Source organism: Phascolarctos cinereus, unplaced genomic scaffold (genome assembly GCF_003287225.1).
Source record: "Phascolarctos cinereus isolate Bilbo 61053 unplaced genomic scaffold, phaCin_HiC Scaffold_726;HRSCAF=1367, whole genome shotgun sequence".
In the NCBI taxonomy this organism is placed as follows: domain Eukaryota; kingdom Metazoa; phylum Chordata; class Mammalia; order Diprotodontia; family Phascolarctidae; genus Phascolarctos; species Phascolarctos cinereus.
Window position 1 is genome coordinate 98,735,532 of NW_027556098.1, and position 18,756 is coordinate 98,754,287.

Below are 18,756 nucleotides of genomic sequence, written 5' to 3' on the forward strand. Positions count from 1 at the left end.
GTTTTAAACTCTTTGTTAGGGTAAAAGTCTGCTTCCAGTGTGGAGAATGTACTGTTCCAAGCTTTGGGGCGTTTGTGTAGCTGTTTTCATAGATACTTGTAGGGTCCAGTAAATTTTCACTTCTTCCAAGGTGGTATGATAAGGGGAGAGGTGTTTACTCCTTTCCTGTCCTGTGACCACAAGTATTCCTTTATGTCCTGTAACTGTGAGGAGGGGTTCCTGTCGACAGCCACTACAAGCTCCACCACGCCAGCGCTCCACCTCACCCCAGCACCGCTGCCCAGAACTGCGACCCATATCCAAACACGGGCAAAGCAAGAGATTCCCGCCTTAGCCCTGGCAAAGAGATCCCTGCAGTCCCTCTCTGATCAGCCCCTGGATTCCCCCTCAGTCTGTGGGCTGGAAACTCAGGAAGTAGCTGCTCTCCCCAGGGCCACACTGTTGGGGAATGGACCTGAGACCCGGCCTTCCTTTCTCAGCACCGACAGAAACAGACTTTTCCCACTGACCTTCTAAGTTGTCTTTGATATTAGTGGGTTGAGGAGTCTGGAAACCTCCACAGCTTCCAGAGATTCAGTCCTCTGAGGCCTGCTCCAGGTTCACTGTGGCCTGTGCACCCATGCCGCGCTGCGCTGTGCTCCCAGCCCCGGGGAATACACCTTTCTGATCAATCATCCAGGTTGTCTTGGGCTGGAAATTTGTTTCACTCTGTCTTTTTGTGGGTTCTGCTGCTTCAGAATTTGTTTAGAGCCATTTTTTATGAGTATTTGGAGGGGTCTGGGGGAGAGCTCAAGCAAGTCACTGCTTTCACTCTGCCATCTTGGCTCCACCCCCCTCTAGTTAATTCTGAAATTATAGAATACCAGTCAGCTAGGGAATAGTTATTGCTTTAAATTACATGGGTTTTTAAATAACTTAGTTTAAGTGACCATGGTTTTATTTTCAACTTTGTAACATTGTCAGGATACATCTCAACCAGGGAGGTGAAGGAGAATGTGGAAAAGCAGAGGGCACTTACATTATAATATCAGATATTATAGAGAAGTCAAGGAACATTATGATGGAAATAGTACTTATAGTGATTAGAATTTGCAGAGCCTTTGGGATCTGATCCTGTGTCATATGTCCAAATGAAAGGAGAGAGCAGAGATATCCCAGCAAGAACAAGTTTATTGATGAGACCCACAATGATGGCCTAAGGCATTCTTTCTAGTGAGTGACTCCCTAGACAAAGGCAGTTGCATGAAGATAAGGTGACCTTCAGAATTGCTTCTATTCTATTCTATTCTATTCTATTCTATTCTATTCTATTCTATTCTATTCTATTCTATTCTATTCTATTCTATTCTATTCTATTCTATTCTATTCTATTCTATTCTATTCTCTCTCTCTCTCTCTCTCATCTATTCTATTCCACCCACCAGCCACATTACAAGGTAACTCAGTCCTTAGCTTCTTTGGTCCCTCTAGGCTGACCAAATGACCAAGTTGCTCAGGGGACTCATATACAATATAATTTCTCCAGGGAAAGGATTTTGATGCTTCTTTCTTCAGTTCCAAGGAAATGAAGTGGCATCATAAGATATCTCCTGAGTGTCGATGGTATGGATGGGGGTACTTGTTGACCCATTCATCTCCATTCCTCATTAATGATGATTTAGTCTTAGAATTTGATTAGGTCAGGGCATTACAGATTTGAGTAGCCTCCTGGAACTTGGGTCTATAAAAGGAAAGAAGACAGATCTGTAAGACATGAGTATGAAGAGAGAGCAGAGGCTGAAGGAGAAGAAACTTGTGGAGCTGTGATATAGAGGGACAAACTTGATCTTTTTGTCCTATGTGTTTCCTGTTGTGCACACCCACCAGAGACCTTGTTCTAGGGGCCTTAACTTTCTCTAAGCTCTAGAATTTCTGCCATGGGTCTCATGCTCTTCTACCCAGCTACTTTTAGGAAGAGGTCAATGTGGTTTGCAAAGGCTATATAGGGACTAGGGTTCCTTCTGAGATAAGAAGCTAACTGCTAGGTGGCCCAGGGAGAAAGAACACTGGACTTAAGAGTCCAAATCCTGCCTCAGTCACTTACTGGCTGTGCTGCCCTGGAAAAATCTCTTTCAGTCTCAGTTTTTTCTTCTATAAAATGGGGATAACAATAGCATCTATCTCTCATGGGTGTTGTGAGGATCAAATGCTATAACATGTAAAGTGCTTTGCAAACTTTAAAGTAACATATGCATGATAGTTATTATTATTTGTTGATCTCTTTGCTAAAGACCTTTCGATTAGGATTATTTTTGGAAGATGAGCTGCCAAAGTAAGAACCAACTAGAGGTATGTGGTAAATGTGTCAGCCTTGCTGGAAGTCATTGGAGACAACATTTCATTATTTCAAAAACACACTTTTATTGATACCTTTTGTCTTCACATCACAGCTATTTCCCATGCCATCCCTTGTGTTAAATAAAAACAATTAAGCAAAGACAGCTGACAAAGAGACCTTGTGCAATCGGCTATATTATGATGGGAGCTTCTGCATGGACTCCCTGGGTTGGGAGGAAAAACAATGCTGTTTGGGAGTACAATTCCCAGAATTTGGAGTTAGGCTCCAGTTTGAATACTTAGTTATACTTCTCTGACAAATATATACAATGCCCTGGCCTAGTAGTTCCCCACATCTGCTGTGATGGAGAAAGTATGTTTAGTTATATTTTTTCCCAAGTTGTCCAATTTTTTTTTCTTTACTCAAAGTTTAACTTAGTTTAGTTGATCTTTTCATGTTTAAAGGTCATTCAAAACCATTGTTTCTGTTTCTTAATTCTATGGCAATTTGTGATTGCTTTATTCTCTCCATGCCTCAATTTAACCTTCTGAAAAGTAGGCAAAATAGTAATAATTCCTAAATGACCTGCAAGGAATGTTTGATTTACAAATGAAGCGGTCTGTGTTTTTCCAAGAGAGCTGGTGCATCACATAAAGGATTAATTTCAGATACTCTTTCATTTATTCCTGCAAGTTTGGACAGGGTGGGTGGAGGGGGGAATAGGGAGCATCTTCAGAAACAAATAATACCTCTCCATTCATTAACTCCAATACAGCATGACCTGTTCTGAGTTTTCATAAATTAGCTATGAGCAGACTCTGCAGATAGTAAGCATCTCTCCTGCAGCTCTCTGCAGTGTCTAGCTGATTAAAAATAAGCTATAATCCCAGTTGATTTTAGTCAGCTTCACAATTGTCACACAGTAATTCCCTCTGGCAGATGTTTTTTAGGATAGTAACTGGGATGTCTTGAGGAGGATGGATGGAGATCCAATAAAGCATTGCTAGGGAAGTACAGATGAATCAGAGCTCCTTGTGGACACCAAAGTAAAAGTTAAGGAGAAATGGCAAGTTCCTTGGGAAAAACACACAATCGTTTTATTTCTAGAATGAGGCAGAGAGCACCACAGATGGAGAATTAAATGGAGAGATCAACACGCAGATGGGGAAATGAAAGCACTGTGTTTTGCCAACTGGATAACATCTGGCACCACATTATAGTAAACTTAAATAACTAACAAGCTAAACAAAAGTTCCAAGTAGCAGATGATCTTTTAATATTTTTGCAAGGAGCAAGAATGTGACAGCCAAAAATAAGTCATGGTATATATGTCAACTAGAGATACTTATCTTTCTCTTTAAAAAAATCCAAGCAGATGTTGACTTTGCAGCTGGAAATGAAGCAATTCGGAAAGGGAGAAAAATTCAGCAAACAGGAAACTAAACTGCTATATTGGCTCAGACAACTAGATTATCTCATTAAATACAGCATATTCCTGGGCTGCTTAGGATTGTTATGGATTATTGAAGGAGATTCAGGACACGCAAGACCAAAATATACTATTTAGTGATGTATCCCTTTCTAGGATACACAGAAGAATATAGTGTTAGCTTTGATGCAGTTTGGTTGGGTACTGCCCCACTTCTCCACTGGGAAGAGGGGACAGGGACCTAGAAATAGCAAGAATGACTGATAGATTCATGAGCGTAATTCTCCTTGCAAAGGAACTACCAATCCCATGTGTATCCCTATCTAGCTTGCTTATTGGATGTATTCAGAAGGGATCTGAGGTCTGTTAGTAGTGCATTTGAAAGAAGTCCTGGCTACCATTGCCCTCCTGAACATAAAATAATCTCTTGGGAGGCTTACCATGTGCATAACTTTGTCTCTCAGGGAGGAGAATGGATATTTGAGAATTTGATGACTGACTACCTTTGCTGTTTTGAACATATATCCCTTGTGTAATGTTAACTTGGTAAACATAATTGTAGGCATCTCAAAGGAAATCAGGATGCCAGAGATGGGTGCCAGCTGATTTCAGGAAGAAATTTCCCAGTGTTCTCCTCATTGACATCAGCACTCCATTCTCATCCCCACCACTTGCCCCTCTGTAGCATTTTGTTTTGACATAAGATTGGCAGACTTTGACTGATAAGATCATCCCTCCCAATTCTTTGAACTTGGTGGGAAAACGAGAAGGTGGGCAGAAGGCAGTTGCTCCAGAAGTGACAGAGAGGCTATAGGCATGAGGTCTCACCTTACTCTGGAAGTTGAGGTGGCAAGGCAAATCATTTACAAGGTATATTTCAAGCAGATCTTACATAGCTGAAACCCATTAAAACAGTACTTGAAGGTGGTGCCTTGTTTTTTTTTTTCTCTTCTCATTTCCACTTTCCCTTTTTAAATATTTTAATTAATTTATTTTCAGCTTTCAACATTCACTTCCACAAGATTTTGAGTTTCAAATTTTCTCCACCTCCACCTCATGACAGCGTGTAATCTGATATAGGTTGTACATATACATTCCTATTAAACATATTTTCACATTAGTCATGTTTTAAAGAAGAATTAGAACCAATAGTAGGAACCATAAGAAAAAAGAAATGAAACAAAACAGAAGAAAAAAAAAAAGAAGAGCAAACAGTATGCTTCGAATTGCATTCGGACTCCATAGTTCTTTCTTTGGATGTCCCTTTCCGTTCTGGGAGAGTAAGTCCTATGTGTGGTTTTCCATGGGTCAAGGAAGCTTATCCTTGCTTTTTAAAAGTTTGCTTACCTTTCTGTGTTTTATATTTAATTTAGCTCTTAAGATGGGGCCTTGATAAAGTTGCTAGCTGACCAAGTTAATAAGCCATAGTACTTAGTTGAATGCAGCTTTGAGAAGGAATTATTGATAATACCTAGGAGGGAGAAAGATTTAAAACTATTGTATTTTGCTCAAATGTAATTTTTGACTTGGGGCTCAGAGCTATAACAGAGTTATTGATTCATTTTTCCAGCCTCCTAGGGCAGAAAGAACTTTTAAAAAGTTTCTTTCCTGTGTGCCTTAGACTTCTGAGACATGTGCATCAGTAGCAGTGGCAAGGCAGATAACTAGCTTGACTGGTAGCAAAACAGGTTTTCATTTCTCCCTGTCCAGTTTTGAAAGAAAAGCCATTTCTTTGGAGGAGAAGGGTCTGATGGGTAGATGGAGAGAAACTCATGCTTGAAAAGGGAGGAATAGGGCAACCGATAAAAAGCTGGAGGGAGAATAAGAGCAACTTAACACCTGCTTGCCTGTTCATCAACTCAGTACTGCCAAATCACTGCTAGGCTTGTGTGGTTTCATGTAAATACCATCAATGATTTGTATACTAATCAATAAATCCTAAAGCATTAGCTTTTAGGGGTGTGAAGGATTAGACTTGTTTTGCTTGGTCCCAAAGGGCAAAACTAGGAGCAATGATTGGAAGCTGCAGAGAGGCAAATTTTGATTTTATGTCTGGAAAAACACTTAAAAACTCAAGATTTCCAGCAGTGGAATGGGGTCCCTTCTTAGTTAATGAGATTTCCATTATTGGAGGGCAATTAAACCAAAATTAGATAACCACTTTTTCTATATGTTATAGAGGTGATTCTTATTCAGGTGCTGGTTATACTTGATGGCCTGAAATTCTGTGATTGTCAATAAAATTGGTGTGAATCAGAATATGAAAGATATCCATTGTTTTTTCTCCTCCTGCAACTAAGCTGTAAGAAGGTGATAGAAATCAAGTAGTAAAACTACTAGTTTTAAGTTAATATTTTTTCAGGAACATAGTATATTAGTAATCAAATAAGAGGACATTCATTAAATGAGCACTTCCCTAACTAATTTGGTAACACACACTGTGGGCTTAAAACATTTTGATAGTATCTATTCACGTGGATATCTCAAGACATGGATTATCAGGACAAAGGGGAATCAGGTAAATATGGGAGCAAAATGAAGGAAATTAGGCTGATTTTCATATTGATAAAAGGATGCCCTTAAGAAATATTTTTGGTACACAGCATAATTTTATTAAATTTCTTTTAGAATGAATACTCTAGTTACCATCTAATATTTCTCAGAGAACCTCTGGTCACATTTTATGGAACACCAGGGAAATGCTGACCTGGATGTATTCTGTAGTTTTCATTGAAGTTATTGACTTTGAAAGATCTGAGATATTGTTAATGTGAAAACTCTCTTCAATTCTCAAGATTTCAACACAGAGGTCTTTTTAATCTTCTGTGATTCTTGTAAATGTCTTTCTTTTTAAACATGTTTTATTAATACTTTTTGAATTTTTTTCTTTTTTCTTTCTACTATAGACATCTCATTTTCCCAATATCTTGACCTTTCTTGTGATAACCCTCCTTTGTAATTAAGAACAGTAAAACAATCCAAGTGACCCAACAACCAAATTTGACAGCATTTGTTACCTTCCATACTTACAGTCCTTCACTTCTCTACTGAGAAGAAGGAGGCATATTTTCTTCTCTGTCTTCTGGAACCAGTATTGGTCATTGCCTTTTGCCTGAGTTCCATTATCTTTTATTGTTGCTTTCATTTATGTTATTATAGTCATGTTTTCTATTGTTCTGGTTCTGCTTGCTTCACTATATATATTAGTACATACAAATCTTTCTATAGGTCTATGAAATTACTGTCAGAAAATTTGGGTTTGTGGTTTATCTTTGTCACTTATTACTTGTGTGATAGCAGGTAAGTCCCTGGATTTCTTTGGGAGGTGGTTAGACCAGATGATCTCTAAGGTTTCTTCCAGCTCTTAATCTATGATCTTATGAGATGTTCAACTTCCCCATGAAATGACATTTCTTATTGCTGTGGGTTGGGTGGCTAACCAACTCTGCCAACTCCTTTATTCACCTCTCTGAGGAAAATGTGTGAATAGGCAATTAATCACAAACTATCTTACACTGCTTTAAAATTACATTTAGTTGCAATTTCTTTATATTTACTGATTTAATTTATAAAGAGAATGTCAATTTGGATATAGTTCATTCTATCCAGTAATATGCCATCACTGGGAGGATTACACATTAAGAATACCAATAGTTAAGTTCATGTTTCTTAATAGTCTAAGAACTGTCATTCTTAGTACCCTCTGCTTCTGTTTCCACTCTGCCATTAACACTACAGAAAAAAAATAAGGCCGCAATGGTCTTTTTGCATTTTTTTCTGTTTTGACTTGTAGTGACCAAAAATATTTATCACTGAGAGACCAGGTTACTAGTGATCAGTCTCTGTGTATTAGCTGTGCTGGTCTTTGATCAGTAGAGACCAATTCTGTCACCAAAACTTTGCTAAATGGCTTTCTCACTTGGTATAACTTGTGTTTTACTGAAATAGCTTAAAAAACCCCAGGATCACTTTCAGACCAGGATGAGGCATTGGAGTAGAAATTTTGCTTGGAAGATTTTAAAATTAGTATGTATTTATTTTGAACAAAAATACAACAATATGTTTGGATTCATATATGAGCAATGTGTATAAGCATATTATAACTAAGTTCAAAGTCCAATCAATTCCAAGAGCTACTGGCTAATCTAATTGTAAGCCAAAGAAATTTTTTTTTGGAAAAAAAAATATATAGAACACTAGGCTACAGATAGATATCTGCAAAAATTTCATTAGTGAATTATCACCACTTAAATTGTGTTTGGGACAGTTAGTAACATAATTTGCAACCAGACCTCAGTTGTTCTTCAAAATATCTAATATTAAGAATTTTATCTAAATATTTTTAATCTTAGTTATTTAATATCCACATTATTTAGAGATTAGTCTTTAGTTAATAGTGTTTGTTAAAAGTACAGATAAAACATGGGGGAAAGAATGACGTTTCAGATAGAGAGTATTCCATTTCTTAGAATTTATTTTCTAGTAGTAGAATCTATCTTCCAAAAGTAGCAAGGTACATAGGGGCAATTTATTTCTATGCATGGCTAAGTCAGAAAGAAAAAGAAGGGGAGAGCTTTGTTTAAGTTTGCTCAAAAGTAAATGGACATTTCCAGATGTGGAAAGCTTAAAGACAGAAAAAGCAAAGATAAGAGTAAAGATGATATACCTTCTGTACTTGCCTAAGTAATTCACATTTGTCCTAACTATATATTTATATGAAATCTCTATAGAGCAACATCTGTTTATAATATCTCCTAAAGGACTAAGTGAAGAAAAATGTTATTAGCAGGAATATTTTAGGTGTGGGAGAGATCACATAAGTCCTTAAAATATTAAAAAATTTAAGGGAAAAACATCTATGAGGAAAAATTACAAGAAGTTTCATAATCATAAGAATGATTAGAAATTTTCACATAGACACAAGAAAGTATTAAAGACTAAATGTGAAGTCCAGGTTTCCTATCAAATGTCTATAGGTGAATTCATGATATTTCCCACCACCCTGCTTTGATCATATCACTGTACTACTTAAAAATCTGTAAAGACTCTCTCTTGTCCTCCAAATAACATCCAAAATTTTAGTCTGTCATTTGTTTTATTTTTAATAGTATTTTTTTCCCAGTTACATGTAAAGACAATTTTTAGCATTCATTTTTGCAAGATTTTGGGTTCCAAATTTTTCTCCCTTTTTCTTCCCCTTCTCCTCTTCTTGAATTGGTAAGCAATTTGATATGTTATATATGTGCAATCATGTAAAATATATTTCTTTATTAATCTCAGTTGTCAAAGAAGAAACAGACCAAGAGGAAAAAACCATGAAAAAAATAAAGTAAGTGAAAAAAAATATGGTTTGATCTGCATTCAGAGTCCATCAGTTTTTTAACTGGGTATGAACAGAGTTTTCCATCATGAGTCCTTTGTTATTGTCTTGGATCATTGTATTGCTGAGAAGAGCTAAGTCATTCATAGCTGATCATCACACAGTGTTGCTGTTACTGTGTACAATGTTTTCCTGGTTCTGCTCATTTTACTTTGCATCAGTTTGTACAATTCTTTCCAGTGAAATCTGCCTGATTATCATTCCTTATTGCACAATAGTATTGCATTACATTCATACACTACAGTTTGTTCAGCCATTCCCCAACTGATGAGCAATGCCTCAATTTCCAATTTTTTTGCCACCGTGGAAAGAGCTGCTATAAATATTTCTGCACATGCAGGTCTTCTTCCCTTTTTATGATTTCTTGGGTATACAGACCTAGAAGTGGTATTGCTAGATCAAAGTTTGGTTGCCCTTGACGACAGGTTCCCAACCTACATTTCCAGCTTTAATTCATATTCTTCACCGTTGTACTCTATATGCTCCAGCCAACTTGACTACTTCATATCAAATGTGGCCTGTACATTCTCTGTGCCTTTGCTTAGATTATTTTCTTAAATATTAAAAGTGTTTTCTTTGCCTCTTGTGCATCTAGTTAAGTTGAAATCTTACTTATCTTTCAAGGCCCAGCTAAAAGTCACACCCTCTCTGAAGTCTCTGTTGATTTTCTCAGTGATAATTGATCTAGCTCTCCTCCATAGCATTTTACCTCTTTTTCAGGCTTACATTGTATTTTGTGTCTTAAGTATTTGTACATATTTTAGCTATGCTATGAGATTGATGACATGGTCTGTGTTTGTTCTGAAAGTATTGTGGTGCAATGGGCAGTGTACTAGTCTTGGAGTTAGAAGTCATGGCTGTGCTACTTAGTAGGACATGGGCAAGTCACTTATTCTATTAGTTTCCTCATCTGTAAGATGAGGTTTTAATAATGTTTTTGCTACCTAAAAATAGTTATTATAAGCAAAATCCTTAAGACACTAGGTAAATAATAAGCTATTATTTGTTTTAACTTTCCTGAGCACGTAGTACCAAGCATTGCCCATAATACAAGGTCACTAAATATTTGGTGAAAGCACACTTAGCCAGTTTAGATAACGACTGAAAAAAACATAAATATTGTGAATGCTGCAAATTTTGCTAATCAAAACAATGGTGTCTACTGGAAAGACTCTTGAGCTACTGAGATGTGGGTTCTATCTCTGGTTCTCCTTGTAACTCTTTTGTAGCCATACTCAAATTGCTTAAGTGCTCTATGCCTCAGTTTCTTGATTTATAATAAGATCACTTGAATAATATACCTCACAACATTATTCCTAAATTAAATGAGAAAAAAGATGAGAAAGTATTCTAAAAAGTATGAAATACTAAATGGCCATATACACTTTTATTATCAAGCAATATGTAGATATTTATGTGTGTATAAATATGTATATATGTATGTGTGTATGTTGTCCGTGTGCATATGGACATATCTATAAAGCTCATCTACATATCTATATGTGCTATCTACATATCTATAAAGCTTATCCATCTGTGTGTCTTGGATAGGATTACAAATGGACAACAAGCTGGGCCCAGAATTGAGTAGGGGGAAACTGGGTTGGATTGCATTTTGGAAATTACAAAGTTCTTTTAATTACCCCATCTTCTCCTTAAAAAAAAAAGGCCCATCTTTTTATAATCCACTGCTTTTCTAGTGATGTTTTATGCCTGAGAATCTCAGTTCATTTCTTAATGAAGAACTGAAGTTGAACATCACATGCAGGACGGTGGCGGGATGCGTGGTGGGCATGAGGAGGGCACAATTCATTATAAGTGAGGAGTTATGGAGGAGAAGCAGTATAAAAGATGTCATAACATATGAATGATTGAAAAAAGGCAATGACCCAGTCATATAGAGAGAATGAGGGGAAACTGATGGACAGCCCTCATGTTTCACTGATATTCTTTGCTTATCAAGGAAATGTAAGGCAGGCCCCCAGTATGTTGGGTAGAATCCCTGTGGTGAATTCATGAAAGGTAAGGGACCAAGCACCACAGTCACACTGGATAGATAGATATGGATTAATCACTATCTGTGTTTTCTGGGAGATACTAATATCATTGTTAGCCAACATTTATTGATTAAGTGCTTATTATGTACTAAGAACTGTGACAAATAGGGGGGATATAAAGAAAAGCAAACAAAACACAAAAAATAGCTCCTGCTATCAAGGAGCCCACATTCTTTTTAAAAAAAATTTTTTTTAAGGCAATTGGGGTTAAGTGACTTGCCCAGGGACACACAGCTAGTAAGTGTCAAGTGTTTCATCTGAGGGGGATTTGAACTCAGGTCCTCCTGACTTCAGGGCTCCATTCCACCACCTAGCTGCCCCAAGAGCTGAGTTTTGAAAGAAGCCAGGGGAGCTAGGTGTCGGGTATGAGGAGAGAAAGCATTACAGGCATGACAGACAATGAAAAGACATAGAGTCAGAACATAAGAGTGTCATACTCAAGAAACAGAGAAAAGGCCTGTGTTGCAAGATTATAAAAATGCAGCTAGGGCAGCTAGGTAGTACAGTGGATAGAGTGCTGGGCCTGGATTTAGGAAGACCTGAGTTCAAATCTGAACTCAGACACTTACTAGCTGTGTGACCCTGGGCAAATCATTTAACTCTGTTTGCCTCAGTTTCCTCATCTGTAAAATGAGGCAGAGAAGGAAAGGGCAAACCACTCCAGTATCTCTGTCAAGAAAAGCCCAAATGAGGTCATGAAGCATCAGACAACAACAAAAGAAATGAATAGAGGAGAGTAAATGTATAACAAGCTTGGAAAGTAGAAAAAGGCCCAATTGTGATGGGTTTTAAAAGTCAAACAGAATTTTATAATTGATCCTGAAGGTAATATGGAGTCACTGGAATTCATTGAATGGGGGGGGGGGCATGGTTCAACCGGCACTTTTGAAAAATCACTTTTGTAAGTAAGAAGAAGATAAAGGATTGGAGGTGGGTAAGATTTGTTGTAAGGAAACCAATAGAAGAAGACTATATAGAAGCACAGATCCTTGGAAAAAGATAAAGAGGGCGAGAGAGCAACAGAAACACATACACACAGACAGAGGAAGAGAAAGAAAGAGAGAGAGAGAGAGAGAGAGAGAGAGAGAGAGAGAGAGAGAGAGAGAGAGAGAGAGATACAGACAGGCAGACAGACAGAGACAAAGACAGAGAGTGAGAGGCAGACAGACGGATACAGACACAGACACACACAGTTTTAGACCTAAGCACTGTATAAAATATGCTTTACATCCTTCTTAGTTACTTCATACAACGTCCAATTATATACAGCCATGCTTTAGAATATTTGAACATTTGAAATATATTTTCTTTCCACATATTATCTGAGGTTTATATCATGTAGGCTAATTGAGTATCAAATAAGATAACATATGTAAAGCACTTTGCAAACCTTAAAGTGTTATATAAATGTTGCTGCTGTCCATATGTCTCATGTGATTAGACTACAAATTAGCTGCTCTAGTCATTGTCATTCTTTCTCTTTGCCAACCCTATTCCCCCTAATTAGAATGCTCTCTACCTCTCCTTTTTCAATGCTATGGTAGAAAGGGAATTGGATTTGTAGCCAAGACACCTGTGTTTGAATCCGGTTTTGTTCTACTTAGTAGCTATATGACCTTGGAAAGTCATTTAAGTTCCCTGGGCATCAGTATCCCCATATGCAAAATGAGGGAATTGGACAGAATGATCTCTCAGGTCCGTTCCAACTCTTAAAACCCTTTAACTCACATCGTGCATGAATGCCTCTATCCACCAACAAGCATCCATTAAGACCTGAATGCATATCAGGCCTTGTGTGATACAAATGCAAAGAATGGAATAAAACCCACTCTCAAGGATCTTAAATTCAAGGCTCAGATCAAGGCCTCTTCCATGTAACCTTCTGTGATTACTTCAACCACGCACACTGATGTCTTTTTCTCTGATGTGCTCAATTTTTACCCACTTTGTGGAAGCCAGTCACATTCTATCATATGCATTTTGAATTATTTCCTGTGCTTGAATCTTATATCTCCAATAACTTTGCAAGTACTCTGAAGTCAGGGAATGGGTCATAATACTTTTGTATATACCACAGATTCTAGTATGCATTAGGCACATAATAGATATTTTTTAAATGCCTGTTGTTGAGTCAGTTCAATGATTTCACATGTACTATTTCTTGATTGGTCTGGCTTTGGTAATTGGGATTAGATATGAAAATGGTGAACAGATTTTCTTATCCTGCCAACCTTGGGTAGATACTACATGTGAACCTGAACGTAGAATATGCCTGTTTTCAAACTTTGTCCAGGGGGTTAATTCTAAGTTTTGGTTTTAACTCTACCATAAACCAACTGTGTGATCTTGGACAAATCACTCAATCTCTCTGGTTTTTGGTTTCCAAATCTGCAAAATGAGGGTTTGGATTAAATGATATCTCCCATCTCCTAGAGTTAAAATTCTATGATTCTATGTTCCTACTATATTTAATTGATATCATTATGAGAATGATTTGAAATTAGCGTATGAGTAAAATATGTACATTCAAAAAGAAAGACTCGTGGGTAATGTTAAGAATAATAATAGCTAGCATTTATACCTAGCCTTGAAATTTGTAGAACAGTTTACATAGAATGTGTTATTTGCTTCCCATAATTAGTTCTGTGAGGTAGATTTTATTATTATACTCATTTTATAAATAAGGAAACTGAGGCTGACAGAGACCAAGTGACTTCTAGAGTACTATATCTAGTAGATGATTGAGGCAAAATTTGAATTTAGGCCTTCCTGACTCCAAGTTTAGTACTTTTTTCATGTCAAGTTAATATTCAAAGATGGTAATTAAATGAATAAAAACATATATTAAGCACTTACCATATACTCATCACTGTGTTAAGCTCTGTAGGTATAAATAGAAAGGTAAGATAGTCCCTACTCTTAAAAAGCCATTTGAGGTAGACAGCATACATAGGGAGCTTTGGCTACTGGGTAGATGGAAAAGTCTGGAAGTACTAAGAATGTTACAATAGGCCAGATGACAAAATCTGGTGGTTTTTAGAGTAGATCTGTAGTGCTGCAGAGGGTCTATACAGTTTATCATCAAAGTAAATTATAAGGCCCAGAGGACCTTAGGAATCAGTGATGGGGCAGATAGTAAGTCATGGTGGTTTGCCATCTTGCCATAAAGCTTATAGTTGGTGACTCCATGTTCATCCAAGATGTGCATGTTCCCATGTCTACTCTATAGGATGGTGGTGATGGAAGGTGCCTTTGGGAATGTGAGGTGGGCTTGAGGGTTCAAATGGAACAGGGATTCAGTATTCTCTCTCACAGAGGTGGGATGGAGGGGTGGGAGCTGGTAGTGGTAGTAAGTATCAAGCCAGCAGCTGGGAAAAGAAAGGTGGAACTAGCAGGAAGTTTAAGGGAGGTAGGTTACTCCTTCTCTTGGGTCTTCAGATGCTTGGATGGATAGTAGAAAGTCTGGGGCATGAACTTATATCACAGACATAATTTCAAGAAAGATATAATTTAGCTTAATCAATAAAAACATTGTATGCTTAACTGGCCAGAAAGAATTATTCCTGATGTAATTTCTTCTTTTGGAGAAGCTAGATTAATAGACCTGTATAGGTCAAATTTCAGATTTAAAAGACATAATTACTTAATAGCAACTGAAATCTATAGTTATCAATAGTGTCTTTCATGTGGAAGATTTTTGTTTCAATGAATTTTGTTATAGCAATGGAATGTAGTCTATGGTAGAAAATGTACTGGATTCATGTAGATAAAACCCTGTTTTAATTCTGATTGTGGGACCTCTGCAAAGCTAGAGGAAGTTAGACTAGATGATTTCAAAGGTCCATTCCAGCTCTACATCCCATGAAATAAATTACAAGAATGCTGTGAAGAATAGAGTTGAAGATAAATCAGATCTACATCTATGGGACTGGAGCCATATGTAAATGGCATTTTTGTATGCCTTTGTCAAATTGGGGGAAAAAAGCTTTTTATATCAATACTGCTTTGTGGGGTTTTGGTACTCTGTGTGGTAAGCAACTTTCCTAGTAATCTCTAATTCAGGCATTAGTCAGTGGTAGAAGGAAATGCTTATATAATTCTTCATTCGTTCATTTGTTCCCAGAACTGTAGAATGTCAGGTCTTAGAGGTATAGTCCAGTTTCTACCACCAACATTTTTCAGGAAGAGAAACTGAGGCCCACAGAAGGAAAGTAACTTCCAAGGTCGCAAAATTAGCAACTGTCAAAACCAGGATTTGACCCTTCTGACTCCAAGTATTAATATTCTCTATTATTAATTCCTGAGGTTTTTACTTTTGTATAGGGGAAGTACTTTGTCTTCTTATAGAATAAACTTATATACATGGAACATAATTCTTTTTTTTTTTTTTAGTTTTAGGGATTGAATAGGTTTGCAGAAAGAAACTAATCTGCCATCTTGCTGGTCTAAATAGGCTGAGTCTAATAGAAACTAGACAATGTGCCTATGAAATAGTTGATAAATTGACTTTTTTCCCATTTACCTTCTTGATTACTTTTCATGGACATCTATGATTTTGAGTGGATGCTAACTGACCAGGAACCAAAGCTGTGTCAACTCCATGAGCTATGGTGCTAGGAGCTTATGGATATATGATTCCACTTCATTAATTCGCACATCAGTAAATTCATATTTGCATTTATTGAAAGAAGTTACATCAAAGTTTATCAAGCTCTTACTTCTCATATAGCACACATTAGTAATACAGACAAGATAGCAGAGGGATCTTTAAAATATCCCAGAGAACTGTTTTCAAGCACCCTCAATAACCAGATGCTTTAGTGGTTATGAGCTAATGCAGGTTACTGAAAAATACTAATGGTTCTATCTTCTTGGGTTGATAGTAACAGCAAAAGGTCAAGAATTCCAGGTCACACAGCTATCCTTACAAATAGAATTAGTAGGCAGCTGTCTATAGGCTATTATTTGAGGGGTGCTGGCAAGTTTCTTCCTCACTTTCCAAGCATCTCTCTTATTCCCTGTTTAAGTGCCTGGAATCCCACTCTTAGAAATTTATCCCTTTGGGCCATGAAAGTGGGGGGCTACTATAAGCCATTATTATCTAACTCTTAATTAAGGATAGTTCACTAGATCCCAAGAACAGTAAATAATGAGACATGGTACAAATGATTAGGGGGATCATAAATAAATGCAGAACCATAAGGGATATCAGAGACCCTCATTCTCAAAATGAGCAAACAGGTCCAAGGAAATTAAATAACTTGTCCGAGGTCACCCAGATAACTAGTAGTATAGGTGAGAATTGAACTATGGTCTCTTGACTCCAAATGAAAGTAAAAGCATCTACTAAGGATTTATTATGTATGAAGTAGTATTTGCTGAGTGCTGAGGATACAGTATGAAGACAAAGAGAGTCCATGTCTTCATAAAGCTTACATTTTAATAGGGGGAGATAGCACATGAAGATGAATGGCCAAGGAGAAGAATTTTGGTCCAGAAGGTTATAAAAATGATCATTAGGGCTATAGTTGAATAGATTGACCCCTTTCAGCAGCAATGACAGTTGATTCAATCATTTTCCAAAATTTGAGAGAGAACAAGAGAAAGAGGGTTGATCTTGGGGGCGAAGTGAAGCATGGAACTACTTGAAATAGTGGGCTTGAAATAGTGAAATAAGGCCCTCCAGTGATCTTTCTACTGTGCTTAGTAGTACTTTCTACATCCACACAGTCTCTCCTGTGCCTTTAATCCTATAGTGGCATAGTATTGGAGGAGCTCCTAGTCTAAGGGAAAGTGTTCTTGAATAAAGTGGAGGAATTCCTGAAAAACATTGAGTTTCTGTTCTATATAGGAGTTGGAGCAAAGAAAAGAGCTATGATATGGAAGAGTGGACTTCAATCTTTCTCTTCTCTGGTACTGTGAATTGTGTGAATGGTATGTGTCTAAAAGCAATGAATTAATTTTATTTTGACCATGAATTCTTTTCCCTTTTAGGGCCTCCCCCTATAAATTAGGGTAGTATCGAAGGTCTGAAATACTTCATGTGACCATTGTAAATAAAGCTTGCTTGACTCTTTAGAAAGCTGGAATATTTACCCCTGCCTGGTGCTGTGTCTTGACCAGAATAGTACTGGAAGACTAGGTATAACTATAAATGTCCTTGAGATAGTGGGACTCTGTAGAGGTAGCGGATTACATTTTCTAATATCTTCAAGTGTCTGATAGGGCTGGCCTTAGCCCAGGAGAGGCCCTGTGGGACATGTAGTCCACTAGAGAGGAAAAAAAGAATTATTTTTCACCATTTATGGAATTAGAATTAAGTTCAATGTGCTTTGTACTTTTTATGGAGTGAAATAAAGCCTTCTCTATACTCTCAATGTATTATTAACCTAAGAACCTGCATGAGATTGGAGGACCTCTTACTCTTTTTTGTTGGAGACATAGACCTATGTTAAATTTTGATGTTCCTAGTGAAAATTCCTGAGTGGAGTTATAAAAGAAAAAAGAGTATGATTGTTAAGAAGCCAATCTATGTAAACTCCAGAGCTTTAGTTATGGTCAAAGGATTGTATCCTAATGCTTAAGTGTCTATGGCGCCAGGAGATGGGAATAGCTGAAACTAGAGGTTGGAAGATATCAACAACAAATTTTGAGAATGTTACAGTTTACCGAGGGCTAGATTTATACACAGACAACCCTGCCACTAACTAGCTGTTTGACTTTTGGAGATTTCATGTATTTTGTTTGGGTTTCGCAATAGTAGTAGTAGTAGTAGTAGTAGTAGTAGTAGTAGTAGTAGTAGTAGTAGTAGTAGAAGCAGCAGCACCAGCAGCAATGGTAATAGCTTATGATTTTCTTGAACTATATAGTTTGCAACAGACTTTTCTCACAACCCTGTGAGGTCAATAATATAAATTCTCACCTCTTTCATAGGTAGTCATAGATGCAGTAAATGAGGCCCAAACAACTTGTTAGTGGTAAAAGCCATACCTATAACCCAGATTGCATGATTCAATCTAGTGTCCTTTCCACTGTGGCTCTGTAATAATATGAGCTGGTTGGATTGGGAAATTGCTAACATCTTTCTATGCTCTAAAGTTTTTCGATCTATGTCTTGTTAGAGTAAATCAATTTCAAGCCTTGCCCAGAATGTTAGCATGTCTTGTCCATAACTATGGGGTTCTATGGTTCACTGTACTGCTAACATGGAGGTGTTACATGTAAATATAGGTAAGTTCTCTTCCCAGCCCTTGGTGAAGCTTGGAGTGCTTTTGTTGTTGTTGTTGCTGCTGTTGTTTTATTTTTGTCACAAGCCTGAAGAAAGCCATGGAATTTAGCATCAGAATAAAAGTTTAATCGATTAAAAAACTCGCACGAGTGAAGAGCATCTAAATGGAGCAATGACTCATGGAGGTTTAAAGCTGAAAGGATCTTGAAAACTCATCGAGTCCAAATGCTAAATGAAGCAGGATCATCAAGCTTCCACTTGAAGATGACCTTTGACGAGAAACTCACCACCTCATGAGAGAGCCTGTTGAATTTTTGAGCACTCACTAAGTACAATGGAACCTGA